Source organism: Heptranchias perlo, chromosome 20, assembly GCF_035084215.1.
Source record: "Heptranchias perlo isolate sHepPer1 chromosome 20, sHepPer1.hap1, whole genome shotgun sequence".
Taxonomy (NCBI): domain Eukaryota; kingdom Metazoa; phylum Chordata; class Chondrichthyes; order Hexanchiformes; family Hexanchidae; genus Heptranchias; species Heptranchias perlo.
In genome coordinates this window covers 18,409,665-18,430,471 of record NC_090344.1, presented here as the reverse complement: position 1 = coordinate 18,430,471, position 20,807 = coordinate 18,409,665, and the positions used below count along the sequence as shown (strand labels likewise).

Below are 20,807 nucleotides of genomic sequence, written 5' to 3'. Positions count from 1 at the left end.
TTCTTTGCATGCATCTCTCTATCGTTCCCTGTCTCTGTCTCTTGTCTCTCTGTGTGACTCCTGATGGACTTCTCAGACTTCCTTGAATGGTGAAGGCTGATCGAACCTGCAACACCAGCAGAGAAAGGTAAAAAAAGGCACTGAGACGGTTGGAAAAGTAAAGGTGCAACCCAGCTGCTGCAGCTATTGTGTACACACTTATGTTTCTTCGCTCTCACAGTGAAACAAAGCATCAATTTTATTAAAGTATACTTATGGTAGAGTGTATGTTATCACGAGGCCGAGACAATCGGCAGTCATATCATAGAATCCTAGAAAGTTAGGCAACGGAAGGAAGCCATTCTGCACATCGTACCAGTGCGGCCCAAAAATCTGTACCGAGCCTCATACCCCTTTCCAGCGTTTGGTCCCTAACGCGTAGGTTACAGATCTTAACGTGCATATTGACCTTTTTATTTTTCAATGCGATGAGGGTTTCTGCATCTACCAGCCTTTCAGGCAGTGATTTTCCGTCCCCCATCGCCCACTTGGTAGAAAAAAATCTTCCGCTCCCCTCTAATCCTTCTACCAATTATCCCAGATCCATGTACCCTGATTATTGACCTCCCTGCTAAGGGAAATAGGTTCTTGCTATCCACTCTATCTAGGCCCGTCATAATTTTATACAACTCAATTAAATCTCCCAACAGCCTCCTCAGTACCAAAGCGAACAACCCCAGCCTATCCAATCTAATCTCATAGCTAACATTCTCATGTTCTGGCAACACTGTCGTAAATCTCCTCTCTAGCGCAATCACATCTTTCCTGTAATGTGGTGACAACAACTGTATGCAGTATTCTTGCTGTGGCCTAACTATTGTTTTATAAATTTCTACCATAACCTCCCTGCTCTTACATTCTATGCCTCGGCTAATAAAGGAGAGTATCCTGTACGCATTTTTAACCACCTTAACTACCTGTCCTCTTACCTTCATGGATCTGTGGACATGCACTACAAGGTTCCTCTTTTCATCTACACCTCGCAGTATCCACCAAAGCAATGTAGTTTCAGAGCAAATAATCCTGAAACGTCTCATTTGATAAAACAAGTCATACAGACGAAACCAATTTAGTGAAGCGAAACGAATATTCGTGACAGGAAATAGTTGGTGTACAACTTGATATTACTGCACACCGGAATACAAAACGAAATTGGATGGATAGAAGATGTCTGAAAGGATGGCCGATCGGCTTTGGAAGACAGCGAAACTTTACACTGGCTGCACGAAGCAAGTAAAAGCGCCTGGTTGATCTTGAAGTTTGATTCTGGCTTCGGAGCTTCAGTTGATTAATATCCGAGAAGTTCCGCGTTGAAATCCCGGATGAGCCTTGCTGTGCCACTACTTTGAGTGAAAAGACTCCAATTGGCTTCTGACATCTTCTCAGTATTGCTGTTGGTAGGATTGGATTACATGCAGAACATGTTTGCGCTCCAGACGACAGAGTGCTGAAGGTCCCAAGCCGCAACAAATGTGAAGTAAATAAAATGTCTCAAGATGATGAAGAGATTGATGCTGAATGTGAATTTCCCCCAGTTCAGGCGGTCTCATTGATATTAGATGACGGGATCGGGAACGAAGTTTGCCGATGGCCCCAAAATGGGCAGCGTTGTAAGCAGTGCAGATGAAAGCATAACATTCCAGAGAGGTATTACTATAATAAAGAATGGCCAAAACCGTGGCAAATGGATTTCAATTTTGGCAATTGTGAGCTCATCCACTTTGGACCTCACAAAGATCGATCAGAATACTTTACAAAAGGTGAAAAATTCGAAACTGTGGAGTTTCAAAGGAACTTAACTGTCCATGTACATAAATCAATAACATATAATGGACAGGTACAGGAAATAATCAAAAAGTCTAATGGAATGGTGGCCGATATATTTAGAGGACGAGAATACAAGGCAATAGACATTATGCTACAGCTGCACAAAGCTCTGGTTGGACCACACCTGGAGTACTGTGTGCAGTTCTGGGCACCGCACCTTCGGAAGGACATACTGTCCTTGGAGGGAGTGCAGTTTAGATTTATTGGAATGATAACTTGAGTCTAAGCGTTCAATTACGAGGAGAGATTGCACAAACTATGGTTGTATTCCCTGCAATTTATAAAATTGAGGGCTGATGTGATCGAAGTTATCAAGATATTAAGAGGAACTGATGAGTTAGTTATATAGAAACTATTTCCGCTCGTTGGCCTGTCTCGGACTTGGGGGCAGAGCCTAAACATTGGAGTCAGACTTTCAGAAGTGAATTTGGGACAACTGTCCACAAGCAAAGGGAGGTAGAATTGTGGAAGTCTCTTCAACAAACGGCAGTTGACGCGAGCTCAATTGTTAATTTCAAAACCGTGATTGAGAGCTTTTTGCTCACCAAAGGTATTTCGAGATATGGGGCTCAGGCGGGCACAGAGAGTTTGGTCACAACTCAGCCATGATCTCATTGAGTTGCGGAACAGGATGGAAGGACCAAACACCAGACTCCTGTTCCGAAGTTCCTCCTTGGTGCAGAATGCAAAATGATCGTGCATTGGCCGGGAATCGAACCCGGGTCCCCCGCGTGGCAGGCGAGAATTCTACCCCTGAACCACCAATGCTGGCTTATGCAACAATTGCATGTTTCTCTGTGTAATGATGTCTGAACGAACATGGCGTTTACAGCTGCGATGAACGATTGGTTCAAGCCGTGGTCTCAAAACTCCAATGGGGTTTTCCTGCCGAGGTTTCAATTCTGTGCGCAGTGCGACGGTTTAAAGATCTCATCAATGCTCAAATACATTAATTGGAATTAATTGACCACATTTACCTCTCTCCCAGCATGAGAGATACTTCAACGTGGCCGGTGCTTTTAATTGGGCGTCCAATCTTCTCTTCCAAGATTTCAAGACCGAGAAGCAATATCTCCCAAACTGTAACTTAAATTCTGCTAGATTGCAAAACCTGACATTTAAACTCTTTATTTTCTTTGCATGCATCTCTCTATCTTTCCCTGTCTCTGTCTCTTGTCTCTCTGTGTGTCACCTGATAGACTTCTCAGGCTTCCTGAACGGCGAAGGCTGAACTGAACTGCAACACCAGCAGAGAAGGGTAATGAAAAGGACTGAGACGGTAGCAAAAGTAAAGGTCCAACGCAGTTGCAGCAGCCAATGTCTGCACACTTATTTATCTTCGCTCTCACAGTGAAACAAAGCACCAATTTGATTAAAGTATACTTATGGTAGAGTGTATATTATCACGATGCCGAGACAGACGGCAGTCATATCATAGAATCCCAGAAAGTTAGGCCACGGAAGGAAGCCATTCTGCACATCGTGCCAGTGCCGGCCGAAAAATCTGTTCCGAGCCTCATCTCACTTTCCAGCGTTTGATCCCTAATCCTGTTGTTTACGGATCTTAACGTGCATATTGAAGTTTTTATTTTTCAATGCGATGAGCGTTTCCGCCTCTCCCACTCTTTCAGGCAGTGATTTCCCGACTCCCACCGCCCACTGGTTGAGAAATAAATTTTCCTCTCCCCTCCAATCCTTCGACCAATTATCTTAGATCCATGTCTCCTGATTATTGACCTCCCTGCTAATGGAAATAGGTCCTTGCTATCCACTCTATCTCGGCGCGTCATAATTTTATACACCTCAATTAAATCTCCCAACAGCCTCATCAGTTCCAAAGCAAACAACCTCAGCCTATCCAATCTATCCTCATAGCTAAAATTCTCCAGTTCTGGCAACATTGTCGTTAATCTCCTCTGTACCATCTCTCGTGTAATCACATCTTTCCTGTAATGTGGTGACCACAACTGTACGCAGTATTCTTGTTGTGGACTAACTATTGTTTTATAAATTTCGACCATAACCTCCCTGCTCTTATATTTTATGCCTCGGCGAATAAAGGAGAGTATCCTTTATGACTTCTCAACCACCTTATCTACCTGTTCTGCTACCTTCTGGGATCTGTGGACATGCACTGCAAGGATCCGCTGTTCATCTGCATCTCTCAGTCTCCTCCCAAGCAATGCAGTTTCAGAGCGACTAATTCTGAAACGTCTTACTTCATAATTCAAGTCTTACAGTCGAAACCAATTTGGTAAAGGGAGACTAATATTGGTGACTGGAAGTAGTTAATGTACAACTTGATATTGCTGTGCACCAGAATAGAAAACGAGATTGGATGGACAGAAGAGGTCTGAAAGGATGGCCGATCGGCAGTGGGAGGCAGCGCACATTTCAACTGGCTGCACGACTGCACTGTCAGCGGTTCGTGGGTCTTGGGGTATGATTCTCGCTTTGAAATTTCTGTTAAGTGATATACGCGAGATCTCAACTTCAAATCCCGCACGATCTCTCCTGTCTCAGTGCTTTTCGCGAAAAGTCAGCAATTAGCTTCCGACATCTTTTCGGTGTTGCTGTTGGGAGAATTGAATTGTCTCCAGAGAATATTTGAGCTCCAGAAGACAGGGCGCGGAAGTTTCCAAGGCGCAACACACGTGAAGGAGCGGGTGAGTGGGACGAACTGGATCGCTCTTACAATGAGCCGGTACGGGCGCGATGGACCGAATAGCCTCCTTTTGTGTTGTAACCATTTTATGATTGTATGATTCTATGTATTCTCTTTATTTTCTTTGCAAACATTTCTCTATCTCTCCCTGTCTCTGTCTCTCGTATTGTCCCCTGATGGACTTATCAGGCTTTCTTACACGGCGATGCCTGTTCGAACCTGCAACACCAGCAGAGAAGGTTAAAGAAAGATTGAGACAGTCGGAAAAGTAAAGATGCAACCCCGCTGCTTCAGCCAATGTCTTCACATTAATGTTTTATTCATTCATGGGATGTGGGCGTCGCTGGCGAGGCCGGCATTTATTGTCCATCCCTAATTGCTCTTGAGAAGCTGGTGGTTAGCCGCCTTCTTGAACTGCTGCAGTCCGTGTGGTGAAGGTTTTCCCAAAGTGCTGTTAGGAAGGGAGTTCCAGGATTTTGACCAAGCCACGATGAAGGAACGGCGATATAATTCCAATTCGGGATGGTGTGTGACTTGGAGGGGAACGTGCAGGTGGTGTTGTTCCCATGTGCCTGCTACTCTTGTCCTTCTAGGTGGTAGAGGGCGTGGGTTTTGGAGGTGCTGTCGAAGAAGCCTTGGCGAGTTGTGGCAGTGCATCCTGTGGATAGTACACACTGCAGCCACTTTGCGCCGGTGCTGAAGGGAATGAATTTTTGGGGTGGTGGCAAGGGTGCAAATCAAGCGGGCTGCTTTGTCCTGGATGGTGTCGAGCTTCTTGAGTGTTGTTGGAGCTGCACTCATCCAGGCAAGGGGCGAGTATTCCATCACACTCCTGACTTGAGCCTTGTAGATGGCGGAAAGGCTTTGGGGAGTTCAGGAGGTGAGTAACTCGCCGCAAAATACCCAGCCCCTGACCTGCTCTCGTAGCCACAGTGTTTATATGGCTGGTCCAGTTAATTATCTGGTCAATGGTGACCCCCAGGATGTTGATGGTGGGGGATTCGGCGATGGTAATGCCTTTGAATGTCAGGGGGAGGTGGTTAGACTCTCTATTGTTGGAGATGGTCATTGCCTGGCACTTGTCTGGCGCGAATGTTACTTGCCACTTATGAGCCCAAGCCTGGATGTTGTCCAGGTCTTGCTGCATGCGGGCGCGGACTGCTTCATTATTTGAGGGGTTGCGAATGGAACTGAACACTGCGCAATCATCAGCAAAAATCCTCATTTCTGACCTTATGATGGAGGGAAGGTCATTGATGAAGCAGCTGAAGATGGTTGGGCCGAGGACACTGCCTTGAGGAACTCCTGCAGCAATGACCTGGGGCTGAGATGATTGGCCTCCAACAACCACTGTTATCTTCCTTTGTGCTTGGTATGAATCCAGCCACTAGAGAGTTTTCCACCTGATTTCCATTGACTTCAATTTTACTCGGACTCCTTGGTGTCACACTCGGTCAAATCTGTCTTGATGTCAAGGGCAGTCACTCTCACCTCACCTCTGGAATTCAGCTTTTTTATCCATGTTTGGACCAAGGTTTTAATGAGGTCTGGAGTCGAGTGGTCCTGGTGGAACACAAACTGAGCATCGTTGAACAGGTTATTGGTGAGTAAATGCCTCTTGATAGCACTGTCAACGACACCTTCCATCACTTTGCTGATGATTGAGAGTAGTCTGATGGGGCGGTAATTGGCCGGATTGGATTTGTCCTGCTTTTTGTGGACAGGACATACCTGGGCAATTTTCCACATTGTCGAGTAGATGCCAGTGTTGTAGCTGTACTTGAACAGCTTGGCGAGAGGCGCAGCTCGTCCTGGAGCACAAGACTTCAGTACTACAGCCGAAATGTTGTCGGGGCCCACAGCCTTTGCTGTAGCCAGTGCACTTAGCAGTTTCTTGATATCACGTGGAGTGAAACGAATTGGCTGAAGACTGGCTGCTATGAATATGGGGAGGAGGCCGTGATGGATTCATCCACTCCGCACTTCTGGCTGCAAAGGCTTACAGCCTTGTCTTTTGTACTCGCGTGCTGGACTCCTCCATCATTTAAGGATGGGGATGTTTACAGAGTTTACAGAGCCTCCTCCTCCCGTTACTTGTTTAATTGTCCAACACCATTCACGATTGGCTGTGGCAGGACTGCAGATCTTTGATCTGATCCGTTGGTTGTAGAATCGCTCAGCTCGAATCTATAGCATGTTGCTTCCGCTGTTTAGCATGCATTTAGTCCTGAGTTGTAGCTTGACTATGTTGGCACCTCATTTCGAGATACGCCTGGTGCTGTTTCTGGCATGCTCTTCTACACTCCTCATTGAACCGGGGTTGATTCCCTGGCTTGTTGGTAGAGTGAGGACTATGCCAGGCCATGAAGTTACAGATTGTGCTGGAATACAATTGTGCTGCTGCAGGATGGCCACACAGCACCTCATGGAATGCCCAGATTTGAGCTGCTGGATCGGATATGAATCAATCCCATTTAGCACGGTGGTAGTGCCACACAACACGTTAGATGGTATCCTCAGTGCGAAGACAGGACTTCGTCTCCACGAGGACTGTGCAGTGGTCACTCCTACCAATACTGTCATGGACAGATGCATTTGCGACACGTCGATTGGTGAGGACGAGGTCAAGTTGGTTTTTCCCTCGTGTTGATTCATTCACCATCTACAGTCGGCCCAATCATGCAGCAATGCCCTTCAGGCCTCGGCGAGTAGTGGTGCTCCCGAGCCACCTTTGGTGATGAACATTGAAGTCTCCCAGCTACCCTCAGTGCTTCCTCCAAGTGTTGTTCAACATGGAGGAGGACTGATATCAGCTGCTGAGGGCTTGTCAGTAGGTGGTTTCACTTGCCCATGTTTGACCTGATGCCATTAGGTCCATAGTCAATGTTGAGCACTCCCATCCTGACTGCATATCACTGTACCGCCACTGTCTGGTCCGTCTGTCCTGCCGGTGGGACAGGACATACCCAGGGATGGTGATGGAAGAGTCTGCGGACTTTGGCTGAAAGGCATGATTCTGTGAGTGTGGCTATGTCAGGCTGTTGCTTGACAAGTCTGTGGGACAGCACTCCCAATTTTGGCACAAGTCCCCAGATGTTCGTGAGGAGGACTTTGCAGGGTCGACTGGGCTTGGATTGAGCCTTTGTCGTGTCCGGTGCCGAGTGGCCCGTCCGGTTTTATTATGACTTTTTTGTTAATCGAGATTTTACAACTGAGTGGTTTGCTAGGCCATTTTAGAGGGCAATTAGGAATCAACCACATTGGTCGCTGTGGGTCTGGAGTCACATATCGGCCAGACTGGGTAAGGACGGCAGGTTTCCTTACCTGAAGGGCATGAGTAAACAAGATGGGTTTTTACAACAAAGCGGTAGTTTCATGGCCACCATTACTGATACTGGTATTTTAATTCCAAGTTTTATTTTTCATTCATTGAATTGAAATTCTCCAGCTGTCATGGCAGGATTATGAACTCGTGACCCCGGATTATGAGTCCAGGCCTCTGGCTTATTAGCCATTAACATAACCACTATGCTACTGTATCTCTTCGAGCTCCACTAAGTCACTCTCTTTTCATTCCCCTTATTTCGTGCTTTTACTTTCTGCCTCCAGCACCTTTGTCTGTATCCTGTTTTTGTTCTCTCATGTGTCTCTGCTGGATGATCCAAAATTCAGACCCGCCGCTTCTTCCAGCTTTTTCTTCCTTCCACAATCATGGTCCATTTCATTGAGACTTTCCTGCGGCCTTGCCCACTCTAACATTCACTTTCACATTCTTACGCCTTTAAGTTTGCACGACATCGACCGCTGTTTCTCGGGGGCACATGTCCCGTTCGCACCAATGTTCATTTGTGCCTTGAAACCAATCGATACATTTCGATCTGCGTGATTGTTCCAGAGACAAGCACTAAAAAAGCAGGTCTGGCATTCGGAAGGACAGCGGTATACTTTTCCGTGAAATTTCCATGGGGTATCTTGTGACACGGGGGATGTTAACTGAAGAACTGGGTTTTGTTTTCATGGTCGTTGGCGCTTTTCGCCGAGCAGTTGATGTGCGGGAGAGACGGGCGGCGCTCCATAGCTGCGAATGACGACTGAAAGGTGCACTTTTGGCAATCTGAGCGGTGCAGTCAGGTTGGAAATGTTCCGCTTGATCTTAATAGGTCTGTGGAAATGTCCGATTGAAAAGGAATGAGGAGAAATGAGAAGAGCGGCAATGGTGAAAAAGTGTCGATGACAGGAGGTTGGCCGTGAGCGAAAGGTCCTTTGAATGTCCGGCGCGGAGGGGATTTTGTTCAGAAACGACAGACCTCAAAGCGCGTGGGGAAAGTGAAGTGCGAGCTTTGTCCTTGGGTCAAATTGGGTGTTTTCAGGAAAACAGCCATTGTGAAATAACAAAAATGAAAACAGAAAATGCTGGAAACACTCAGCAGGTCAGGCAGCGCCTGTGGAGAAAGAACCAGAGGTAAGGTTTCAGCCCTCGGAACTTTTTCATCAGAAATGGGCAGACTGGTATGTTGGAGAGTAGCTTATCTGTCTGAGATGCTGGAGCCAATTTTTCGATTATGTTGGTTGGAATCTCACCTCGACCACAATTCGTCGAGCTGTTTATTTTGGCCGCCTCACCTAAAAATCTTCTTTCCAAAGAAGTGCGTTTCCGCATTGCTGGCTGACATCTGTTTGCACAAATCAGCAAAGTCTGAATTGCCACACAAAATGTTTCTTGCACGGAGGTGTTGGGAGTGTAAGGGGTGATCGAGGTGAAGTATCAATCAAAGTGCGCAATGGTCCCCTGGTAAACGAAGTATCTCTTATGGTGAGCATAAGATGAAAGATATGTACCATAATTATGTATTTCTTCTTTGCATCACAACTAGGATTTATTATCAGGGAATGGACATGAACAGGTCGATTGACGTCATGCTCCGGTCGCTTTGCATCGCCCCCTGCACATAGAATAGAATCATAGAAAGGTTACAGCATGGAAAGAGGCCATTCGGCACATCGAGTCCGTACCGGCTCTCTGCAAGAGCAATCCAGCTGGACCCCACCGACCCACCGCGCCCTTTCCCTGTAGTCCTGTATTTTTTTTCTCGTTTCAAATACTTATCCAGTTCCCTGTTGAAGGCCATGATTGAATCTGCCTCCACCACCCCCTCGGGCGGTGCATTCCAGATCCTAAACACTCGCCGTGTAGAAAAGTTTTTCCTCATGTCACCTTTGGCTCTTTTGCCAAACAGCTTAAATCCTCTGGTCCTTGACCCTTCCGCCAATGGGAACAGTTTCTGTCTATCTACTCTGTCCAGATCCTTCATGATTTTGAATACCTCTATTAAATATCCTCGCAACCGTCTCTATTCCAAGGAGAATAACCCCAGCTTCTCCAGTCTATCCATGAAACTAAAGCCCCTCATTCCTGGTATCGTTCCAGGAATCCCACAGAATCAACATCCTGGTGGTCACCATGAACCAGAAAGTTAACTGGACCAGCCACCTAAATACTGTGGCGACAAGAGCAGGTCAGAGGCTGGATATTCTGCGCCGAGTGACTCACCTCCTGACTCCCCAAAGCCATCCCACAAGGCGCAAGTCAGGATTATAATAGCACACTCATGTGATGGTCACCGATATGAAATGTTATCTCTGTATCGATATCTAAAGATTCTGCCTGACCTGTTGAGGATATCCAGCATTTCCTTTTTTATTTCAGTTTGGCAACACAGCCAGTATTTTCATTTTGAATAAAGGAGCTTTCGCAAGTTTGCGCATGCGACGAGGTGGCCGAGTGGTTAAGGCGATGGACTGCTAATCCATTGTGCTCTGCACGCGTGGGTTCGAATCCCATCCTCGTCGGTGATGTATTTAATCTTGTTTATTTCATCCAGAAAGTCGGATCCCTTCTCGAAACTGCAGACGGAGGTTTTTGCATTGTTTGCTGAAATCAGCAACAGTTCCAACCACAGTTCCTGATCTTAACAAACCCTCTGTGTGAAAAAAAATCTTTTAGATTCCTCTCTAGTTATTTTGCCAAATATTTTAAATCTATGACCTTTGGTTAGCGACCCACTTGCCAGAGGAAACACTTGCTCTTTCAAAACTCCTCATTATTTTGAATACCTCTGTTAGGTCTCCCGTTAATCTTCTCTGCTGTAAGGAGAATAATCTCAGCTTCTCCAATCTCTCCAAATAACTAAAGTCCCTCATCCCTGGTATCATCCAGGCCAACCTGCTCTGAATCCTCTTCAATCCCTTTTCATCCTTCTTATAATATGTTGCCCAGAAGTGTAATATACATTCCAGCTGAGGCCTAACCAGTTGTTTGTAAAGGTTTAATGTGACTTCCTTGTATTTAAATTCAATGCCCCCATTTACAAAGCCAAATATCCCATACGCTTGTTTAACTATCTTATCAACTTTCTCTGTTTTGTGAATATGCTCCCCCAGGTCCCTCTGCTCTTGGAACCCCCCATAAATTGTTCCATTTCGATTATACTGCCTCTTCTTGTTCTTCTTCCAAAAGTGCATCACTTCACACTGATCGGCGTTAAATATGTCACGTGACTGCCCATTTCACCAGTCTGCCTCTGTTCTCCTGAAGTCTGCTGCTATCTTCCTCACTATTTTCTACGTTGCCAAGTTTTGTATCATCCGCAAACTTCGAAACTGTACTCCCTATCCTACCTCCAAGTCATGTATATATAACAAGAAAAGCAATAATCCTAATACCGACCCCTGGGGGATCCCACTGCATATTTCTCTCCAGTCAGAAAAACATCCGTTCACCACTGCTCTCTGCCTCCTATCCTTTAGCTAATTACTTGCTCACGTTAACACCGGTCCTTTAATCCCACGTGCTTCTAGTTTTCGAATAAGTCTGTTATGTGTTAATTTCTAAAATGTGTCCTCAAAATAACTGTAACCCCGTAATTTTATTGTTAAGCAATGAGAATACAGATATTAAGACCTAGTGCGAGATCGGGTTCATTCCCATTACCAGAAGGTGACGGGACCCGAGGAGGTGAAAACCCATCTGGGTTTATATTTTCCATAAACGGAGACGAAAATCGCAAAGCTCATCCCGTCGAAATCCAACAAATGGACTGAAGATCTGACATTCTGGAAACCCGGGCGTTCCAGAAACCCTTCTGGAACGCCTGGGTTTCCAGACCTGGCTGTTCAAAGAAGCCGGATAAGTCCATCAGGGGGAAACACAGAGAGAGAAGAAACGCAGACAGAGATAGAGAGATACATGCAAAGAAAAATAGTATAAATCTCCAAATTCTGTGATTGAACAGAATTTAAGGTGCAGCTTAAAGGCAATTCGTCGCATATCGTGAAATCTTGTAAGGAATCTTACAAGACCAGGTTATAGTCCAACAATTTTATTTTAAAATCACAAGCTTTCGGAGAATATCCCCTTCGTCAGGTGAGTGAGTGAATAAGAGGTTCTCAAATCATATATCTTATATTAAATCTTGGAGGTGGACATATGGCTGGATAATATTGTTATTTCTGGGAGAAACAAGCACCGCTTGGTAATTACAGCTCTTATTTATTTAACCATTGTTTACAGTAGCAGTATGAACTGGTTTTGAACCCCCCGTGAATTTCAAGTCCATGTTTGACCTACTTATTCAGTCACAGGAATTCTGCCAGACTGCATGTTCCAGACATGTATCCAACGTTACACGTGCAGTCTGCAGCCGTGTGTGCATTGGTGGTTCATTGTGGAACCCTTGCCTTCCGGCGGTAAACCATGAGTTTGTTTCCAGGACAATGCAGCATCCTTTACCTTTTGTATTCTGTGCCCTTGAGATCGCCTGAATTGGGATAAATTCATGTGCCGGCTTCAATCTGTCCAACTTCTTGAAAGATTATCTTCATTTCGTCTCCGTGTGTTGCGTGGACAAACCCTTTGCATTCTGTCCTCTGGTGAGCAAACATACTCTGCTGGAGATAAGTCAAACCTGCCTTCTGCACCGCTGAAAAGATGTGAGAAGCCAACTGGTGATTTTTGACTAAAAATGGGGACACAACGAGGCTCATCCGGGATTTGAACCAATGAAACTCCCTGAGCGAGAATCAGACCCAAAGACAAATTGGCAACAGAGCCGTGCAGCCACTGTAAAATTTCGCTGCCACGCAGCCGATCCGCCATCCTTTCAGAAGGCTCTGTCTACACAATCCCGCTTTCTTGTACAATGTCAAGTTCTACACTAATTGTATCATATCAAAAATATCAAATTTGTTTTGAATGTACGACTTGTATTATCAAGTAACACTTTACAGAATGAATTACTCTGAAACGACATTGTCGTCTGTCTCGGCATCGTCATAGTTTACACTCCACCATAAGTACACTTTACTCAAATTGCTGCTTTCATTCACTATGAGAGCGAAGATCCATGAATGTGGATACATTAGCTACCAATTTATCAGCTGGGTTGCACCTTTCCTTTTCCTACTGTCTCAGTCTTTTTTTTCCTTTCACATTCTCTGCTATTGTTGCTGGTGAGATCAGCTCTCGCCGTTCAAGGAAGCCTGAGAAGTCCATCGGGACAAAGCAGAGAGACAAGAGACAGAGACAGGGAGAGATAGAGAGATGCAGAAAAGAAAATAAAGAGTAAAAATGTCAGGTTTTGCAAACTAGCAGAATTTAAGTTACAGATTGGGAGAGATTCCTTCTCGGGTCTTGAAATCTTGCAAGAGAAGATCCGACACTAATTAAAAGCACCGGCCACGCTGTAGAATCTCTCATTCTGGGAGAGAGATAAATGCGGTCAATTAACTCCAAGTTAATCTATTTCAGCACTGAAGTGATCTTGAAACAGTTGCTCTGCGAGCAGATTTCAAACCTGCGCAGGAAAACCTCAATTGAATTTTGAGTCCAACGCTTTAAACACTCGACCACCGCAGCTGTAAACGGCATGTTCGTTCAGATCGGATTCCAAATGGACACTTGCCGCTATTAAGAACGCGCCCATTGGTTGTGCTGGGGTCGAATTCTCACTTCTTATGCGGGAGACTTTGGTTCGATTTCCGGCCAATGCAGAATCATTCTCACCAATGAGGAGCTGAGGAATATAAGTATGCCATTTCTCCCCTCGAGCCTGTTCCGCAATTCAAACAGATCATAGCTGATATATGACCGAACTCCAGATAATCGCTTTAGCCCCGTATCGCTTAATAACTTCAGTTAACAAAAATCGATCAATCTCAGGTATAAAATTAACAATTCAGCTCGCATCAACTGCCGTTTGCGGAAGAGAGTTCCAAACTTCTACCTCCCTTTGCTTTGGAGAAGTGTTTCCCAACTTCACTCCTGAAAGTCCTGACCCTAATGTTTTGGCTATGTCCCCAAGTCTTAGACATCCCAGCCGGCGGAAATAGTTTTTCTCGATCTACTCCATCAGTTCCCCTTAATATTTTGAAAAGTTCGATCAAATCAGCCCTTAATCGACTAAATTCGAGGTAAACCCCAGTTTGTGTAAACTTTCCGCCTAATTTAACCCTTGGTGTCCAGGTAACATTCTAGTAAATCGACGCTGCACTCACTCCGCAGCCAATATATCCTTCCGAAGGTGCGTTGCCCAGAACTGAATACAATACTTCAGGTGTGGTCTAACCAGAGCTTTGTATAACTGTATCATAATGCCTATCCCCTTGTATTCCAGTCGTCTAGATATAAAGACCAACATTCCATTAACCTTTTTGATTATTTTTTGTACCTGTCCATGACATTTTAATGATTTATGTACATGGACCCCGAAGTCTTTTTGGACCTTCACTTTTTCGAACTTTTCACCATTTCGAAAATACTCTGATTTATCCTTCTAGGTCCAAAGTGGATGACCTCACACTTGACTAAACAGATATCGATTTGACACAATTTTACCCAGTCATTCATTGTATTAATGCATCTCTGTAATTTTATGCTTTCATCTGCACTGCTAACAATGCTGCCCATCTTGGTGTCATCGGCAAACTTGGATATGTGGCTTTCTATCCCGCCATCAAATATCCGCCTGAATTGGGAAAAATGCAAATTCGGTTTCAATCTCCTCATCATCTTGAGACATTTTATTTGCTTTATGTGTGTTGCGCCGATGAATCTTCGGCATTCAGTCCACTGGAGCTCAAACATGGTCTGGAAAGAATTCAGTTCCACCAACAGCAACACTGAAAAGATGTCAGAAGCCAATTGGTGACTTTTCACTAAAAGGAGCAACACAGGAGGGCTCGTCCGGGATTTGAACCCGGGACCTCTTGCATATTATTCAATGAAACGCCCTAAGCAAGAATCATACCCCTAGACCAACGAGCCGCTGTTCGCTCAATTGTGCAGCCAGTGTAACAGTTCATGGCGTCCCACTGCCGATCGGCCATCCTTTCAGACCACTTCTGTCCATCCAATCTCGTTTTCTATTCCAGTGTACAGCAATATCAAGTTGTACACTAACTATTTCCAGTCCCCAATATTAGTCTTCCTTTACCAAATTGGTTTCGAGTGTACGACTTGAGTTATCACGTAAGACGTTTCAGGATTAATTGCTCTTAAACTACATTGCTTGCGAGGATACTGAGAGGTGTGTCGATTTACGGCACGCTCTGTTCCCTTTGAATCGCCTCCAACAATTAAAGTTGAATCATCGAAAGGTTACAGCACGGAAAGAGGCCATTTGGCCCATCGAGTCCGTGCTGGCTCTCTGCAAGAGCGATCCAGCTAGAAACACTCCCTTGCCTTTCCCCGAAGCCCTGCATTTTTTTTCCTTTCAAGTACTTATCCAGCTCTCCTTTCAAGGCCATGATTGAATCTGCCTCCATCACATCCTCGGGCAGTGCATTCCAAATCCGAACCTCTCACTGCGTGAAAAAGTTTTTCCTCATGTCACCTTTGGTTATTTTGCCAATCACCTTAAATCTATGTCCTCTGGTTCTTAACCCTTCCGCCAATGTGAACAGTTTCTCTCCTTCTTCCATGTCGAGATCCTTCATGATTTGAATACCTCTATCAAAACTCGACAAAACCGTCTCTGTTCCAAGGAGAGCAACCCCATATTCTCCAGTCGATCCATGTAACTAAAGTCCCTCATTCCTGGAATTATGCTAGTAATTTTTTTCTGCACCCCCTCTCAGGGCTTCACCTTTGTAAAACACTGGTTTGGCCTCAACTGGAGTATTGTGTCAAATTCTGGGCGCCACGCTTTGGGAAGGACGTGAAGGCCTTAGAGAGGGTGCAGAAAATATTTACTGGAATGATTTCAGGGATGTGGGACTTCAGTTACGTGCATAGACTGGAGAAGCTGAGGTTGTTCTCCTCAGAGCAGAGAAGGTCGAGACGAAATTTGATGGAGGTCTTCAAAACCATGAGGTTTCTTGCAGAGTAGATAGAGAGAAACTGTTTTACGCATTGAGTTGTTAGAATCTGGAATGCACTGCCCGAGGAGGTCGTGGAGGCAGATTCAATAATGGCCTTCAAAAGGGAACTGGATAAGTACTTGAAGGGAAAGAATTGCAGGGCTACGGGGATAGGATGGGGGAGTGTCACTGGGTTGCACTTGCAGGGAGCCGGCCCGCGCCCGATGGGCCGAATGGTCTCCTTCTGTGCTGTAACCTTTCTATGATTCTATATGTTAAGTCAATACATCCAATTGCTGTTTACGGAACAGAAATGGGTCTTTACGAATGGAAAACTTTGTAAATTACAGAATTTACATCCTGGCCATGAAATAAGAGGCTGTGAGTGCCCAAAGTGTGTAATTTCCGGGAAACAAAAGTGGAAAATTCTCCATAAACTACTTTTGGCCGTCAAATGCAGTCAGAAAGTGCAGGCGACAGAACTGTGACCGTCTTTCGCAATGATATTTATAAACCTTATTATGTTGTGATCGCTCGTGCCTAGATGTTCCCCAACGTTTACTTCTCTTATCTGTTCCATTTCACTTCCCATTACGAGATCCAGCAGTAATTCCTCTCTTGTCTGCCTGTCTCCCTTTTGTCATTTCATCGCTCCTGTCTTCTCTCCCTGCTTCCCTCTCGCAATCACTCATTCATCCACTCACTCACTTATTCACTCACTCACTCACCCATTCACTCACTCAATCACTCACTCACTCACTTACTCACGCACTCATTCGCTCACTCACTCAATCACTCACTCACTCATTCGCTCACTCACTCAATCACTCACTCACTCATTCACTCACTCATTCACTCATTCGTCCACTCTCCTTTGTATCCTCTCCAGTACAAATACATTGTTTCCTATAATATGGTGATCAGAACTGTATGCAGTACTTAAGCTGTGATATAACCAGTGTTTTATACCGCTCGAGCATAACGTCCCTGCTCTTATATTCTATGCCTCGGCGAAGAAAGCAAATGCACTCCAAGGTCCCTCACGTCCTCTACCTCTCAGTATCATTCCATTTATTTTGTATTCCATTGCCTTGTTTGCCCTCCCCAAATGCATCACCTCACACCTGTCCGGATTGAATTCAATTTGTCAATTTTCTGCCCACCTGATCAGTCCGTTGATATCTTCCTGCAGTCTACAGGTTTCCTCCTCACGATATATTCATGATTTTAACTTAAATTTAGGGGGCATGATAAAGAAGTTTGCAGAGAATACAAAAGTTGACCGTCAATTTTTGTATCCTCAGCAAACTTATTTATCATGCCCGTACATTTAAGTTAAAATCATTAATATATACCAGGAAAAGCAAGGGACCTAATAGTGAGCCATGCGGAACCTGACTGGAAATCGCCTTCCAGTCATAAAAACTCCCGTCGACCATTGCTAGAATCCTTGTGGACGACATCAAATGCACTGCCGTCATTGACAATCCTTGTTACCTCCTCAAAAAATTCAATCAAGTCAGTCAGTCACGACCTTCCCTTATAAATCCATCTTGACTGTCCTTCATTAACCCGTTCCTTTCTACGTGATGCTTTAACGTGTCACTCAGAATTGATTCCAAAAATTTGCCCATCACCGAGGTAAAACTGATTGGCCGATAATAACTCGGTCTATCCTTATCTCCCTTTTTAAATAACGGTAAGACACTAGCAGTCCTCCAATTCTCCAGCACCACGCCTTATCCAGGGAGGATTGGAAGATGATGTTCAGAGTCTCCGTTATTTCCTCCCTTGCTTCTTTTAACAGCCTGGGATACATTTCATCCGGCCCTGGGGATTTATCTACATTCAAAGATGCTAATCTCCTTAATACTTCTTCTCTCAACATGTTTATTCCATCCAATGTTTCACACTCCTCCTCCTTAACTGCAATTTCACTACAAAACATAAAAGATAATTGATAAACTAATCAAACTTAGAGAGGAAAGGACCCCCAGTCAGGATCGATTGCAGCCGCGCATGTTAATAGACATTAGGGAAGAGACAGCAGAGATATTCTTTCATATGTGTAAACATTCATTAGAAAAGGGAATATTGTTAGAGGTCTGATGGACAGCAATCCTATTCCTAAGATAAAACAAGGGAGATAGAACAAGCCCAGGGAGCAACAAAACAGTGAGTTTATAATCGGTGTTAGTGTAGATAATGGAATGATTACTCTATGATGCAACAGAAAAAATATCTAGAAAACTAAATTATAATAAATAATAGACAGCACGGATTTCAGAAAGGAAGGTCATGCTTGAGCAATCTTATTGAATTCTTTGAAGAAGTAACAGAAAGAATAGACATGGCTGATGTAGCAGTCGTAATAAATTTGGATTTTCAAAAAGCCTTCGATAAGGTTCAGCATTATAAACTCATATCTAAGGTCTGAGGATGTGGAGTCAGTGGACAAGTATCAGAATGGATAGCAAGCTGGCTACAAAACAGAAAACAGAGAGTAAGTGTAAGGGTAGTTACTCAGACTGACAAAATATGAGAAGTGGTATTCCACAGGGATCCGGGCTGAGACCACTAAGGGATACAATTGAAAGCCAGATGATAGCAGGAATAGAACCTTGGTTGGACCACACTTGAAGTAATGTGAAAAGTTCTGGTCTCCAGATTATAAGAAGATTAGAGAGGAATTGGCAAAGCAGCAAAAAAGATTCACAAGGATGATAATAGAACTCGGACTTATCAAGAAATACTTATCAGGAAAGGCTCAACAGGTTGGAGCTCTTTTCTCTCGAAAAGAGAAGACTGGGGGATGACCTGATAGAGATCTTTAAGATAATTAAAGGGTTTGGTAGGGTAGACGTCGTCAGAATGTTTCCATTTGTGAGGGAGACCAAAACGAGAGGTCATAAACATGAGCTAGTCACTAATAAATCCAATCGGAATTGTAGAGAAACATCTTTACCGAAAGTTTGGTAAGAATGTGAAACTCCCAGCAAAAGGAATAGTTCAGGCGAATGCCATAGATGCTTTAAAGGGGAAGCAAGATAAGCAGATGAAGTAAAGGGCAGGGTGATCGGGTGAGATGAAGTAGGGAGGGAGGAGACTCATGTGGAGCGTAAACATCAGGATGGAACAATCGAGATGAGTGGACTTCTCAACTGCTGTCGGCATAACGTAACAGAACATAAGCAACAATCCTGCTTCTGCAGGGAGGGTACACTTACCCTACACATCACACGATAAGCAATTACAATGCAAAGGGGTACCTGGATTTGAACCAAATACCTCTTAATCTGAAGTCAAATGCTCTGCCACTGAACTACACCCCCACAACCAGCCCCGCTTCTTACACACACAAGGTGACGGAGCTCAGTACTTGGCAGTGATCAATGTTGAAAAACGAACATGAAATGAAGCTTTATCAGTTATTCAGGGAGACAAATCACTCGGGCAATCAGTAATGTTTCATGAATAGAGTGAGTGACACAATTGTGTACAGATGCGATGCACAACCCAATATGGAAAGCGTTTTAACTAAGCTTCAGTGAACACATCCTGACCACAGAACACGGAACATGAAGCACCAGACAAACGACACCTGAATTTCAACCAGACTTTTGCACAGCTGCAGTCAAATGCTCTCTCACTCTGCTCTGCCCCCCGCTCTTTACATCGTTACAGTCAACACAAGAAACAACAGGTTCAATGTGCAGTTTCACAAGATCATGCTCTCAGTGCCATATATTCAAGTGTACAGAATATCGAATCAATGTAATAAATAAACATCCAGCAGGCATTTAGCAAGAGCGGACAGGAGGAGATAGTGTGTGAAGTGACTGTAATATTTGTTAAGTCAATAGATTCATTTACAGGTTACGGAACAGAAGTGGGATTGACGAAAGGGAAAGTGTGTAAATTGCATCCTGGCCATGAAATAAGAAGCTGTGAGTGTCGAAAGTGTGTCGTCGCCAGGAAATAAAAGTGGAAAATGCTGAAAGCCTCTATTTGGCCCGCGGATGCTCGCAGAGAGTGCTGGCAATAGGCGTGTGGCCGTCTTTCTCAATTATTATTTTAAACCTTATCACTAGTGCCTCGATATTCACCTACACTTACTTCTCCTATCTCCTCCGTTTCATTTCCCATTACTAGATCCAGCAGTGATTCCTCTCTTGTCTGCCTGTCTCTCTTTTGTAATTTGATCACTCCTGCCTGCTCTCCATACCTCCCTCTCGCTCTCACTCATTCAGTCCCTCGCACACTCACGAACACGCTAATTCACTCACTCTATCCATCCCTCACTCCCTCCTTCCCTCACTCCCGACATCCCTCCCTCACTCACTCACATACTAACTCCCAACCTCAATCCCTCCACCGGAAAAGATTGAGAGAGACATAAGTAAGACAAAGACCAAATTAATAGATTGGAAACAAACTATTTTTGAGGGGGTGAGATTGGAACCTGGGAAGGTGAACTTGGAAAAAATCTTGACAAAGATGGAGAAAATGTTTTGGGAAATATTTGAAACGGTGATCAATAGAGTTCAAGAGAACTATATTCCTCTAAAGAAAACAACAAATAGCCAACAATGAAACATTGTGGGTGAATAAATGATAAGGGTAAAATTGAAATTGAACAAATGCATATTCTAACTGCATGGACAATAAAGGAATGGATGATGAAGGGGGAAATGAAGATGTTAGGAAGGATGTCGAAAAGCAATCAGGAAAGCAGAAAGGAAATACAAAATTAAATTATCAAGAAATAGTCAATTATTCCACTGAAACGTCAATAACATCAGGATAGGGATGGGCCAACAAGCGATACACAAGATATACTCACAGGTAATGACAGTGAAATGGCTGGAATATTGAATAGTTACTTTTCCTCAGTATTTATCAGGGAGACTATACATGCTTA

At 44.4% G+C, this 20,807-nt stretch overlaps 3 non-coding genes across 3 annotated transcripts; 1 reads left to right on the top strand and 2 right to left on the bottom strand.

The window, feature by feature from the left end:
• Positions 1-2,563: 2,563 nt before the first annotated feature.
• Positions 2,564-2,634, bottom strand: trnag-gcc (transfer RNA glycine (anticodon GCC)). Its single transcript has one exon. It is a non-coding gene; the product is annotated as a tRNA-Gly (tRNA).
• A 7,665-nt stretch (positions 2,635-10,299) lies between these two features.
• trnas-gcu (transfer RNA serine (anticodon GCU)) lies at positions 10,300-10,381 on the top strand. The gene has a single exon. It is a non-coding gene; the product is annotated as a tRNA-Ser (tRNA).
• A 4,382-nt stretch (positions 10,382-14,763) lies between these two features.
• trnap-agg (transfer RNA proline (anticodon AGG)) lies at positions 14,764-14,852 on the bottom strand. Its single transcript is given in 2 exon segments — positions 14,764-14,799; positions 14,817-14,852. It is a non-coding gene; the product is annotated as a tRNA-Pro (tRNA).
• Between the last annotated feature and the right edge of the window lie 5,955 nt (positions 14,853-20,807).